This window comes from Schistocerca americana, chromosome 6 (genome assembly GCF_021461395.2).
Source record: "Schistocerca americana isolate TAMUIC-IGC-003095 chromosome 6, iqSchAmer2.1, whole genome shotgun sequence".
NCBI lineage: Eukaryota > Metazoa > Arthropoda > Insecta > Orthoptera > Acrididae > Schistocerca > Schistocerca americana.
In genome coordinates, this window is record NC_060124.1 from 210,498,452 (window position 1) to 210,510,980 (window position 12,529).

The 12,529-nt window shown below is 39.6% G+C and overlaps 1 protein-coding gene across 1 annotated transcript in view; it reads right to left on the minus strand.

The window, feature by feature from the left end:
* Window positions 1–12,529, minus strand: part of LOC124619317 (COMM domain-containing protein 8-like) — a 59,805-nt gene that overhangs the window by 14,011 nt on the left and 33,265 nt on the right. The window lies entirely within an intron of this gene.

Genomic DNA, 12,529 nt, shown 5'->3' on the forward strand with positions numbered 1-12,529 from the left:
ATAGCGGAGATGCTGAGTCGCGATAGGCACAACAAAAAGATTCACACAATTATAGCTTTCGGCCATTAAGGCCTTTGTCAGCAGTAGCCCCTACACACAGGAGGTAAGGTATTGGGAGCAGGGGTTATGTAAGGATGGATGAGTATATTTTGTAGGTTCGGTGGATGGTGGAATACCACTGTAGGAGGGGTGAGAAGGATAGTGGGCAGGACATAACCCCTGTAATAGACATAGATGCAAGACCTGTCCCATACATCCTCCTACCACCACCTACTCTAGTCCGGTCTCTAACATCACCTATCCTATCAAAGGCAGAGCTACCTGTGGAACCAGTCATGTGATTTACAAGCTAAGCTGCCACCACTGTGCTGCATTCTATGTAGGCATGACAACCAACAAGCTGTCTGTCCACATGAATGGTCACCAATAAAGTGTAGCCAAAACACAAGTGGACCACCCTGTTGCTGAACACACTGCCAAACATGATATCCCTCATCTCAATGACTGCTTCACAGCCTGTGCCATATGGATTCTCCACACTAACACCAGCTTTTCTGAATTGCATAGGTGGGAACTTTCCCTGCAATACATCCCCATAACCCTCCTGGCCTCAGCCTTCATTAGTCACTGTCCTCACCCATCCAGCCTCCTCCCTGTTCCCATTCCAGCACTAGACAGCCGTCATTTCACCACCACACCCAGTCTTTCAATTTCTCTCCTTTCTGCTACTTACCCCCCCCCCCCCCCCCCCTCTTTTCTCTTCTGCCTTCCGTCTAAACTGCAGCATTTCACTGTCTGCCACCCCAACCATCCTATCCCTCCCTCCCTCTGCCCCAGCCTCCTCCTTACCCCCACCCAGTCGCCACTCCTATCATGCACTGGTGTTGCTGCTCGCAGTGTGGTTTCAGTTGTCTGAGACTGCAGACGTGTGCAAGTTGTGTTTGCATTTGTGCGTGTGTGTGTGCATGTGTGCACGCGCGCGCGCCAAAAGCTATAATTGTGTGAATCTCTTTGTTCTGCTTATCGCGACTCAGCGTCTCCGCAATATGGTGAGTAGCAACTTTCCTTCTCTAATATTGTTACATTCCATCCTAGATTTTCCATTGTTTGACAATTAAAAGACACTTGCATAAAGCTTTTGGCCACTGTCTTCATCAGATAAGAGAAACAGACATCATTTAAGCACAGAAGCAAGAACACCTCATGCACACATGATCGCCAACTCCAGCACCTTGGGCCGAGCTTCTGGAGTTGGCAGTAATGTGTGCATGAGGTGTGCTTGCTTGTGTATATGAGTAGTGTGTGTTTCTCTTATCTGATGAAGGCTGTGGCTGAAAGCTTTGTGTGTCTTTTAATTGTGTCTGGCTTCAACTTAATGTCTTTTTTCATACATTGTTGATATTCCTACTTGGAGTTTCTATTGTTTGAATTACCAGACAGCTTTACATGTACAAAATGTGTCCAAAAAGTTTGTTAAATTGATCACTAATCAAACAAAGTGTTTATCAGGAGCAGATGAATGCACATGGGCGCACATGCTAAGAAGCAACAGCTCATGCTGAATGCACAGGCTGAAGCTGATTTGTCAGTTGCAGCCAGATGAACATATTGAATGTGAAGATTGAAGTTTTATGCTGTACGGTGAAAAACTATGATGAAGATACATGTGACAGAAGTCATGGTGAATAGACTCATTCTGAGCACTAAACATCTCTGTCTTCAGTGCCCATATGACCATTTGTTCAATCACAAGGTGAAGCCAAGAGTAGCTATTCCCGGAATGGGCTAACTGCAGTATACCTGTAAGTGTTCATTTACAACACCATTTTATTCACTCTAATGCTTGGAATAGTGTTCCCATTCAGTTGCCCAAACTGATATTGTATTTTTCATGTGGAAGTTTTGATGTCCAGTTGATTTTGCAATCATCTGAAGGAACATGAATTGTAAACATTAGGAAGAGGCATCCAAAATGTCAGAATTATGGCCTTGCAGACACTCTGAGACTAGTGGACAGTGTTCAAGAAGCTTCTGAAAATAAGGGAGTTGATACTGCAACATCCACTGAACAGATGAATGAGAAACATTTTACTGAGTTTGTAAACAATGTTTAAATATTCTAGTTAGTCAGTGGCATGTTCTATGAATTGCAATTGCATACCCTTGCTAAGGAGTGGAAAGAGTCAGATTTAAAATCATAGTATGTTTTCTCAGTGACAAATGTGGCAACATACTGGCCATATACATTACTGTCTGAAGCATAAATCATTGTGCAAAGAGAGAAAGATAAAAAAAAGTAGCTTGACATTCAAGTCTCTAGGGAAACATCCCACGTGGGAAAAATATATATAAAAAACAAAGATGCTTTAACTTACCAAACGAGAAAGTGCTGGTATGTTGATAGACACAATAAAATAAAAAACACACAAACACACACAAATATTCAAGCTTTCGCAACCCATGGTTGCTTCATCAGGAAAGAGGGAAGGAGAGGGAAAGACAAAAGGATGTGGGTTTTACGGGAGAGGATAAGGAGTAATTCCAATCCCAGGAGCGGAAAGACTTACATTAGGGGGAAAAAAGGACAGGTATACACTCGAGCACACACACACACACACACACACACACACACACACACGGATGGATGTTTGTCAATATGGCCAACTCTACATTCTGAATTTTTTCCTACCTGTGAGAAGAGATGGTTGCTAATAGGAACTTTTATGAATTGTGAATCACATGCAGTATTCTCTTCACCATGAGAATAATATCAGTATAAACATTCTGCCATGTATTGTTTCATGTTTACTGCTACCTCATTTAAATCCTGTCTGTCTAATAACCTACGAAACTAGAGTGAGACAACACCAAACGTGGAAGAATATACATATCATGTCATGTTTATATTCATATTATTCTTATGCCTAATAGTGATACAGTCAGAAATGAAGCATGGCAATTGACTAGATTTTTAAATCTAAGATGACTCTAATTTCTGGGCAGAATGTAATGTACTAAAGAGGCGCCCACAAAGATTTTTAAACGGAGAAAAATTTTCGCTAAACTCTCGTTCAGAACATCATCTATCATACGCAGTCTATTGTTTGGTTCTTGTTGATCATTATCAAAGAAAGCAGCAGTGTAAGTAACAACAAATGGCAGTCTCTTGCCAACAGGCCGTAAACACTATTATCAGAATGCGACAAACAATGCATGACACTGTACAGTAATGCATTTTCAGCTTAGAGTGACGTAAACACCTATAACAAAGAGAACGGCACTTCTCAGATCAAAGAAAAATAAGCAATCAATTCAAACCAGACGAAGCACGTGAAAAAGGAAGAGTGGATGGAGTGCCTGACGCTTAGCAATGGCTACCTGGTAAAGCTTAACTGCTAAGCTTACGACTCGAACCAAACTACTGTAGCTGTATTGTCATTCATGCGACCTAAATTGTGTCTCATATTAAATGGACCAACTTTGTTTTGATTTGGAGGTGCAGCCTAAAACTTTTCTCTCCCCTTGAGTTTTGAGTCCAAATTTCAGGTGCGGCTTAGATTCGGGAAATTTTTTTCCCTTGATTTCGAGTCTCATTTTTCAGGTGTGGCTTAGATTCGAGTAAATACGGTATATTTACACATTAATTTGCAATGTAAAGGTAAAATGACTTGTTCCATATCATTATGATGTATTATGTGAATGATCCAAAGAACATTCTAGTTATAAGGCCAGGGCTTATGCAGTACTGAATTGCATATACTGTATTTTATCAGAGAACCAATTTTAATTTTTCTAGAAACCTTGTGTTCTGGGCTACTTCTTCTGACAAAACTTATCACAGCTTATTTCTGAAGTAAACTATAGATGGACTCACAGGCTCCTTGTACATTTTAGATAAAATGATAAAGTCAATTGCCATCAACGGCGATGTAAAACTTGGCCTGTGCAGTGTATGCATATCACTTTTCTTGAGGTGCTGGTAGGGGTGTTACTGCTGTGAAAAAGCTGGCTGGAAGCCCAACCAAAGAGAAATTTCCTATGTGGTTGCCGAGCCCTTGCACAAGGGCTCTTAGTACAAGAGAAGTATGCCATTATTCCATGTGCTTATCCCTTTAAACCCTTCTCTATTTTGTCACGATTAGTTTTATTTTTCCATCTAGATTGTAAATATTTTTTGTAATCAAGACAGAAAAATAACACAAGTATTCTACAGTATCACTGCATTCTCCATTGACTATACTGACATTTCTAATAATTGTCACTGCTTCAGTGTGCGGCATGGAGCTCAAGTTTGTGTTCGTTCACAGGAACAAGAACTGCCAACTCCTATATTGAGTTTGGCATGCACATGCAGTGACTTGATCTGGGTGCCAGTATACTAACTTTGTTAATTATAGGCTCATGATGAACTATAAATCCTACATTTTCACACAGATCTCTCCTTTTTGCAACTCACAATAATATGAAGTTTTCCAGGAAAACAGGTTATTTTACATGATATTACTGTGCATGAATATGAATATTTTATGCCTTTCATCAGAGGGCTGAAACAAATTTGAAATAGGTCTAGAGCGCTAATAAAAAATAGAGAACATAGTGTACAGTTAATATGTTGTCAGCATTAAAGCACTAGTCATTTTTAAGTGCTGACTGCAATCCAACATATTGGGTTACAGATTCCTTAGTGTAAGAACAGAAAACATTGATCACAGTCGTATTTGACTTGGCTCCAACTGGAAAGAAATCTTAGTTTTACCATCTAATGGTGGATCAATACTGTTGCTGCTGGTTTTCGGGGAAGGAGACCAGACAGCGAGGTCATTGGTCTCATCAGATTAGGGAAGGATGGGGAAGGAAGTCGGCCGTGCCCTTTCAGAGGAACCATCCCGGCATTTGCCTGGAGTGATTTAGGGAAATCACGGAAAACCTAAATCAGGATGGCCGGACGCAGGATTGAACCGTCGTCCTCCCGAATGCGAGTCCAGTGTCTAACCTCTGCGCCACCTCGCTCGGTCAATACTGTTGTTATGACAACATTCAAATACCAGACTACATGTGCCATGACAGCTGAAGAGCATGACAGTAATTGGTTAGTGACTGATGATTATTGTGATAATGATGACTTGGAAGAGAGAGGTTGAAATGATAAATGAGTGGTCTCAAACCCTTAGTGGCCACAAGGGGCTCTGAACTTCCAGGGTTTGTTCCTTTTAGATGCCTCGAGGCTACAGGTGGACCAGTTTCGAAACATACTACAGGAAAGATAAAAATTGGTAACTACTGTCTTGCATCACCGTAGCAATTGTGGGACAGCTGCTTCATGGGCAAAACAGAAATCTTAATGTGTAAAACACTCACCAAAAAGCTATGTTCTGAAGCAGGTGCAGCTTATGTATCTTGTCTGAATTGGCGTGGGCCTGCTCGGGACAAGCGTACTCCAAATTTAAGCGATATCAGTTGAAACAACAATTCACAGTTATTACCCAATACAACTGTGAGACACTACTGTTAGGATTGTTCTACGAAGCTTTTGCTAAATTTGACCAACTCTACAAGAGTTGAACATAAGAAACTTTTTTAATTCTTCCAACTGTTAATTTAAATCCAACTGAGATCACAGCATGAGCAGTGAATATTATGAACAAACATTATATTATTTTTACACACCCAACCAACTTTTAATAACCAGAAAAAAATTTATTGGGGAATGGGCCTCATGATGGGAGTAACAGAAAATAACATAAATGGCAGGGAAACAAAAAATCTGGGAATGTAAAAACATGAAGTATTTCATGTTTTAAGAGGTGGTAATGTGGACCCAACCAAGTAAACGCGGTCTCTAAAATGCATATCTTAAGAGCTACGAAAACTTGTTGATCTTCACTACTGTGAATCACATCTCTTCTACTGCAGGCTCTACACTGTTTTGAATGACTTACAGGCTGCGGTAAACATATGACAACACATTCCCCATTATGTGTGGGCCGATACAAATCCACACACAATTGAAGATGAAAGGCATCAGTGCCAATTTTCATTGACTTTATGTCCTACAACAGTGAACATTGTCAGCCAATTGCACGTTCTACTGCGTATATAAGCACTCTTCAATAATACAAAATCAGTATCTCACTGTGCAGTCAGTGGTTGCTGTTTGTGATAATCATGAGAGAGCATTTCAGAACTAATCCAGGCTTTCTGTTATATGTTTCTCCTGAGCTGAGACCACGTTAGTTTACAAAACGGGTAACACCTTTTCTATTTGTGATTGGAAAACTCTGTAACTTAGCAATATACATGCCTGTAACCTATTAAATTCTCATTAATATCAGAACAATAAGTTTCTAGTTATAAGGTGAACAATTCCTAGTGAGAATGCCCAAAACTTGAATTGTCTTCTGTTCTGTATGCCCAAGATAGTTGCTGATTAAACTGCAAGTATTTTGCTACACTGTTCATCTTGTGAAACATCTGATGTGTCTGTTCATTAGGATGATGAATTCCCTTCAGATTGTATATGTTTGTGTCATTTGTTTTGTGCAGATTATGAATTCAAATTGTACATATTCAATCAACTCATAAAAAAAAGAAAATCCAGGAGAGGTGAAAGCTGTAGCAGCTGTAGTGACTTTCTGACATAACGAAGAATAGCAGTTGATGTTGGCAGGAGTGTCGAAATGCATCCACAACCAACCTGGAGTTTTTCAGACAGTGCGTGATTATCTATGATGTTGGACAGACACATGCCTTATTGTAAGTGGAGACCTTATCAAGCACCTCCAGTAATGATGGCTCACAAGTCACAGTATAAGGAGACAGGACGACTTACAAAATTTCTGTTTGGTGTGATGATGAATGGCAGTTTGCTCTAAATCTAAAAAAATGTAAGTTAATGCATGTGAGCAGGAAAAAAATCTTTGAACACAGTATTAGTGCTGTGCTATTTGACACAGCCACGTTGACTAAATATCTGGGTGTAACATTGTGAAACAATTTGAAGTGGAATAAGCACGTAAGGATGGTAGCAAGTAATGTGAATGGTTGACTTGGGTTTATTGGCAGAATTTTACAAAAAGCTTAGATCATCTATGAAGAAGTCCATGTATAGAACACTAGTTCGACCCATTGCTGAATATTACTCGAGTGTTTGGGATCCCAGTAGGTTGGATTGAAGGAAGGCATTGAAGCACTTCAGTGGCGTGCTGCTAGATTTGTTACCAGTAGATTTGATCAACATGCAATTATCGAGGACATGTTTTCCAAACTCAAATGAGAATTGCGAAACACTACTAAGAAAATTTAGACAATGGGCACTTCCAGTTGACTGTAGAATGATTTGATTGCTGCCAATGTACATTCCTCTTAAAGAGTGTGAAGACTAGATAACAGAACCAGGACTTGTATGGAGGCACAGATAGTCCTTGCTCCATTTGCAGCCAAAAGATGAAAGGAAATAAGGTACCCTCCACTATGCACCATATGGTGGTTGTGGAGTACGTAGATGTGGAAGTGCAGGTCATGTGTAATAGAAAGCAGATTACATTAACGTAATTAGGAGCTCTGCTGTTTCACAGTAATAGAACATAGTGTCCTCTTTTTGTTAACTGTATTGAAAGTTGGATCCATACTATCACCTTTCAAAATATCAGCCAGCCATGACAAAACTATTCCATCTGATGTGTAAGATGTACGAGACAGGGGAAATACCTCTGACTTTAAGACGACTGTAGTAATTCCAATTCCAAGGAAAGCAAGTGCTGGCAGGTGTGAATATTACCAAACTATCAGCTTCATAAGCCATGGCTGCAAAATACTAACACAAAATATTTACTTAAGAATGGAAAAACTGGTAGAAGTTGCCTTCAGGGAAGATCAACTTTGGATTCTGGAGAACTGTAGGAACATGCTGGGCAATAATGCCCCAATGACTTCTCTTAGAAAATAAGTTAAGGAATGGCGAAGCTGTCTTTTATAGCATTTCTAGACTTAAAAGAAAGCTTTTAATGTCGACTGTAATACACTCTTTGAAGTTATGAAGGTAGCAAGGGTAAAATACAGAGAACAAAAGGTTATTTACAACTCGTACAGAAAGCAGATGGCAGTTATATGAGATGAGGGGCATGAAAGGGTAGCAGTGGTTGAGAAGCAATTGAGACAGGGTTATAGCCTATCCCCGATTATATTCAATCTGCACACGTAGCAAGATGCAAAGGAGACCAAATAATAGCTTGGAGAAGGAAAAAGTTCAGGTAGCAGAAATAAAAAATTTACGGTTTGCCAATGACATAGTAATTCTGTGAGAGACAGCAGAGGACTCAGAAGAGCCACTGAAGGGGGGGGGGGGGGGGGGGGGGAAAGCAAGCAATGTTTGAAAGGAAGATGTAAGATGAAGATCAACAAAAGCAAAAAAACATTAACGGAATGTAGATGAATTAATCAGATGCTACTGAAGGAATTAGATTAGGAAACAAGATACTAAAAGCAGCATATGAGTTTTGCTATTTGGGCAGTAAAACAACTGATGATGGCCAAAAGACTGGTAATTCCAAGAAAAGCATTTTTGAAGAAGAGAAATTTGTTAACACTGGACATAGATTTCAGTGTTAGGAAGTCTTTTCTGAAGGTATTTGCCTGGAGAGTAGCCTTGTGTAGAAGTGAAATGTATATGATGAATAGTTCACATAATAAGAGAGCAGAAGCTTTTGAAATGTGGTGCTACAGAAGAATGCTGAAGATTAGATGGGTAGACCATGTAATTAAAGATGAGATAGTGAATACAATTGGGGAGAAAAGATATTTGTGTCACAACTTGACTAAAACAAGGGATCAATTGATAGGTCACACTCCAAGAGGCGTCAAGAGATCACCAATTTAGTACCGGAGGGAAGTGTCGGTGTAAAAATTGTAGGAGGAGACCATGAGATGAATACCCTAAGGAGGTTCGGTTGCAGTATTTATTCAGACATGAAGAGGCTTGTACAAGATAAAGTAGCATGGAGAGCTGCATCAAACCAGTCTTCAGGCTGAAGATGACAACTGACAACAACAACATATACCTATAATTATGAGCATATTTTGGGTGGGATGCTACCATAATGGAACCACATGCATACCAAAAATATTTGTTTACGTGCTCTCAAGAATAATACAAGTTCAAAAATTGAAAACTACAATGAGTAATATGTTTGTGTGCCTGTTTATTGTCTATCACCTCAAATACATAGTACATGGTCACCTATACTCATCAGTTTGTCTGGTTTGTTCCCTCAACATGACACATTGCCCAGTTATCACATTCTGCATAACATACACTCACTGCTGATTGCTTCTGCAATGTTCCATTGGCCATTTCCAATGTCAGTCATCTGCTAACTGAAGACAAACTTGTGGAATTATTGCAAATGCATGCTTTATTAGAACATGCATGGGTTCAACAGGATGGTACAGTTAAAAGCAGCCCACCACCCTTTTGAATGCAAATGCAATATTTTGCCTCTGAAATAGATTAAACAGCTACAACAATGGACAGTTTTATGCAATGATTTATTGTCCGCATTCTTCTGCCAGCATTTCAGTTTATTTTGTCAGTGAAGTTAGACATTTCTCTTTGCAGTCTCCAAAACGACTTTCTCGATAAAAGAAAGAATTGAAATTGTGGAAGCATACGTGAAAACAGGTTCGATTAAGGAAACTTACAAATTTTCATGGTCAGCTATCTAGATAGAAGACTACCAGCAAAGAGAGAAATATAGATTCTCTATAAAAACTGGTGCACCTACAGATCTATGAAAATGTAAAATGACACAGAATTCCTTCAATTCACACACCAGAAATTACTGCAGACATTCACTGAAGAATTATTCAGACCCCAAAGAAGTCTACATGTAAACTGGCCCAACAGGTGTGTGGTGGTGGTGGTGGTGGTGGTGGTGGTGGTGGTGGTGGTGGTGGCAGCAGCAGCAGCAGCAACCAGTGGATATTGAAAAGCCTTAATTTGAAACCATATTGTGTGACAGTTGTGCAGCAATTATGGGACGATGAGAGTCAGAAACATCTAGATTACTGCATGTGGCACATAACATCAGCGATGGTTTGTTAGACCCATACCATTACATCATTTGAGTGATGAAGAATGGTTTCATCTTACTGGTGATGTGAATTTACAGAACACGAGGTACTGGACAACGGAGAACCCTAACACTGTGTATCAGTAACTGCTCCACGATGAAAGAAATCAGTATTTGGTGCAGTGTAACAGGAACGTGCAGCACCATTTGACCAATATTTTTTGACAGTACCTACAACATAGTGGCATATGCGGAAATTTATGATACTTTTTGTGCTCAACTCACTGAATATGGAAGATAAAACTCCTTCTTCCAGCAAGATGGGGCAACACATCACGCGTCTAAGGTTTCCTCGCAAGGAGTTCGTAATGGCTTCACTGAGGAACAAACTGTCAGTAAGCATTTACAGCCACCGGGTTCGCTGGATCAAACAACATGTGATTTTTTCCTTCGGGAACACATGAAGAGCAAGGTCTATGAAACACATCCACACACACAATACACGAGCTGAAAGACAACATCAGCCATGAAGTTGCTGCCACTGACATCCAAATTTTATAGTGGGTGTATCTGAATATGCTTAGACATGCAGGGCTGAGTATTGATGTTGCATGGGGTCACTTTCAGCATCTTCTATAAATGTACTTTTCATTGTAAATAAATGGTAAGTCCACTTCAGCTCTTAATTTCTGTAATTTCACTGCATTTTCTTTATACTTATATGGGCTACTTTCATTTGCACTATGCTGTATAATACTTCCAAGAAGCACAGCCACTGTTATGGGTTACTTTGGATAAGGATTCTCTACAGAAAAGGAAATATGTGATCTCAAAAGCTCAGTTCTGGTCGAACTCTACAATAAAGATTACTATGGTGGCATTTTCTATGATTTTGCCAAGGCTTTCAACTGTGTAGATAATAACTTTCTATTACAGAAACTAAAATTGTAAAGTTGGTCGTGAGAGGGTTGGTTCTGGACAGCAGAATTGAAAAAAAAAAAAAAAAAAACAACTCTTAGGTGTACATCTGGTTTAGCGTTATGAAGTTTTGAAATGATCAACTTGTTTAGACGACCATGAACATTTTATCACAAGATCATGTACAATATATTGTCAGTGTGGAAGCGTCTTTAGCTTTAGAACCACTGAATCTTTTGAATCCCCTAGAACTGCAGTCGGGACAAAAATGTCCCATTTCTAATCGATGTGTTTACAATTTGTTCTTAGCGTTTTTTATTTATTTTTTTGTGTGTTTCTCTGTAACAGATACTTACTGTAATGGTCAGTTATTTTGTTTTAGTTCTAATCAGTCATGCTACAGACTTGTGAGTTTCAACTTTACCGGTAAACGTTTGCCTGATGTGTGTTTGCATTTTCAGCTGTTTAGAATATGTAGTTTATTGTTGACAGTCGGAAAGACTATATGTGTTTTTGAGCGCTCTGCGAATTTCTACTTTTGAAAAAGATGGATCGAAGAATTTGCATTAAATTTTGCTTGAAAAATGGAATAAAGTACAGTACTGCATTTTATATGCTGACACTTTTTTTTTGGTGGATCTACTATGATCGGGTGTATACGTGGACAAGGAAAAAAAATCCCCGGATTTCCCGGTTAAAAATACACTTTCTCTCGGAACTGTATAACTTATCACATCTTTGAATGGTTATGAAACTCAAGGAAATAGACACGTTTTGGAAAGATCTTTGATGTACAGCAACATGTACGCTGCACATTTTCGTATTACGAAAGTATAAATTCGATTTCCACCAAACACCGCATTTTACTTTCCGAAGCATTGAAATCGAGACTGCGATGCGCTTTTGTAAGCCAGTCGTACCTAACGCCACGTGATCTCGCCAGCTGATGGCAGCGGATATTCAGAGCTTTGGACACGTGATGTAGTCAGCCAATAGCAACATCACTGTTAAGTAACGCGAACACACTAACAGGAAGTGTTAATGGTTTAAATTAATGTTCATAGAGTTGCTACAAGAAAAGCAAAGCTTTCACATATAATATTGGTTTCTAAGGTTAATACGCTGCAAGAGAAGCTAAAGGCCCGTCCACACGCAACGATCTGTCCGCGCAAATGTCTGCGCACATCACATCTGCGCAGACAGATCGTTGCGTGGACAGAAGATTTGCACCAACCTGAGATGTGTGCAAACCTGGAAGTTGGAGTTGGAGGCTTGAGCGAAACCTCTCAAATCTTTGGGTTCAAATCACATCTGCGCAGACAAGTTGGAGCGTGTGGACAGGAGATCGCCGCAAATCTGGCGCGAAACAGCTGTTTGCTTAGTCTAGTGTTTGTATTTGTGCGTACAGGGCATTAAAATGGCTGATACTCGTCAGTGTTCTCGAGAGTTTGTAAGTGAATTCATTGAAATATATAGAAACCACCCATGTTTGTGGAAGATTAAAGTAAAGAATATAGTGACACAGGCAAAAAGACAGCAGCATA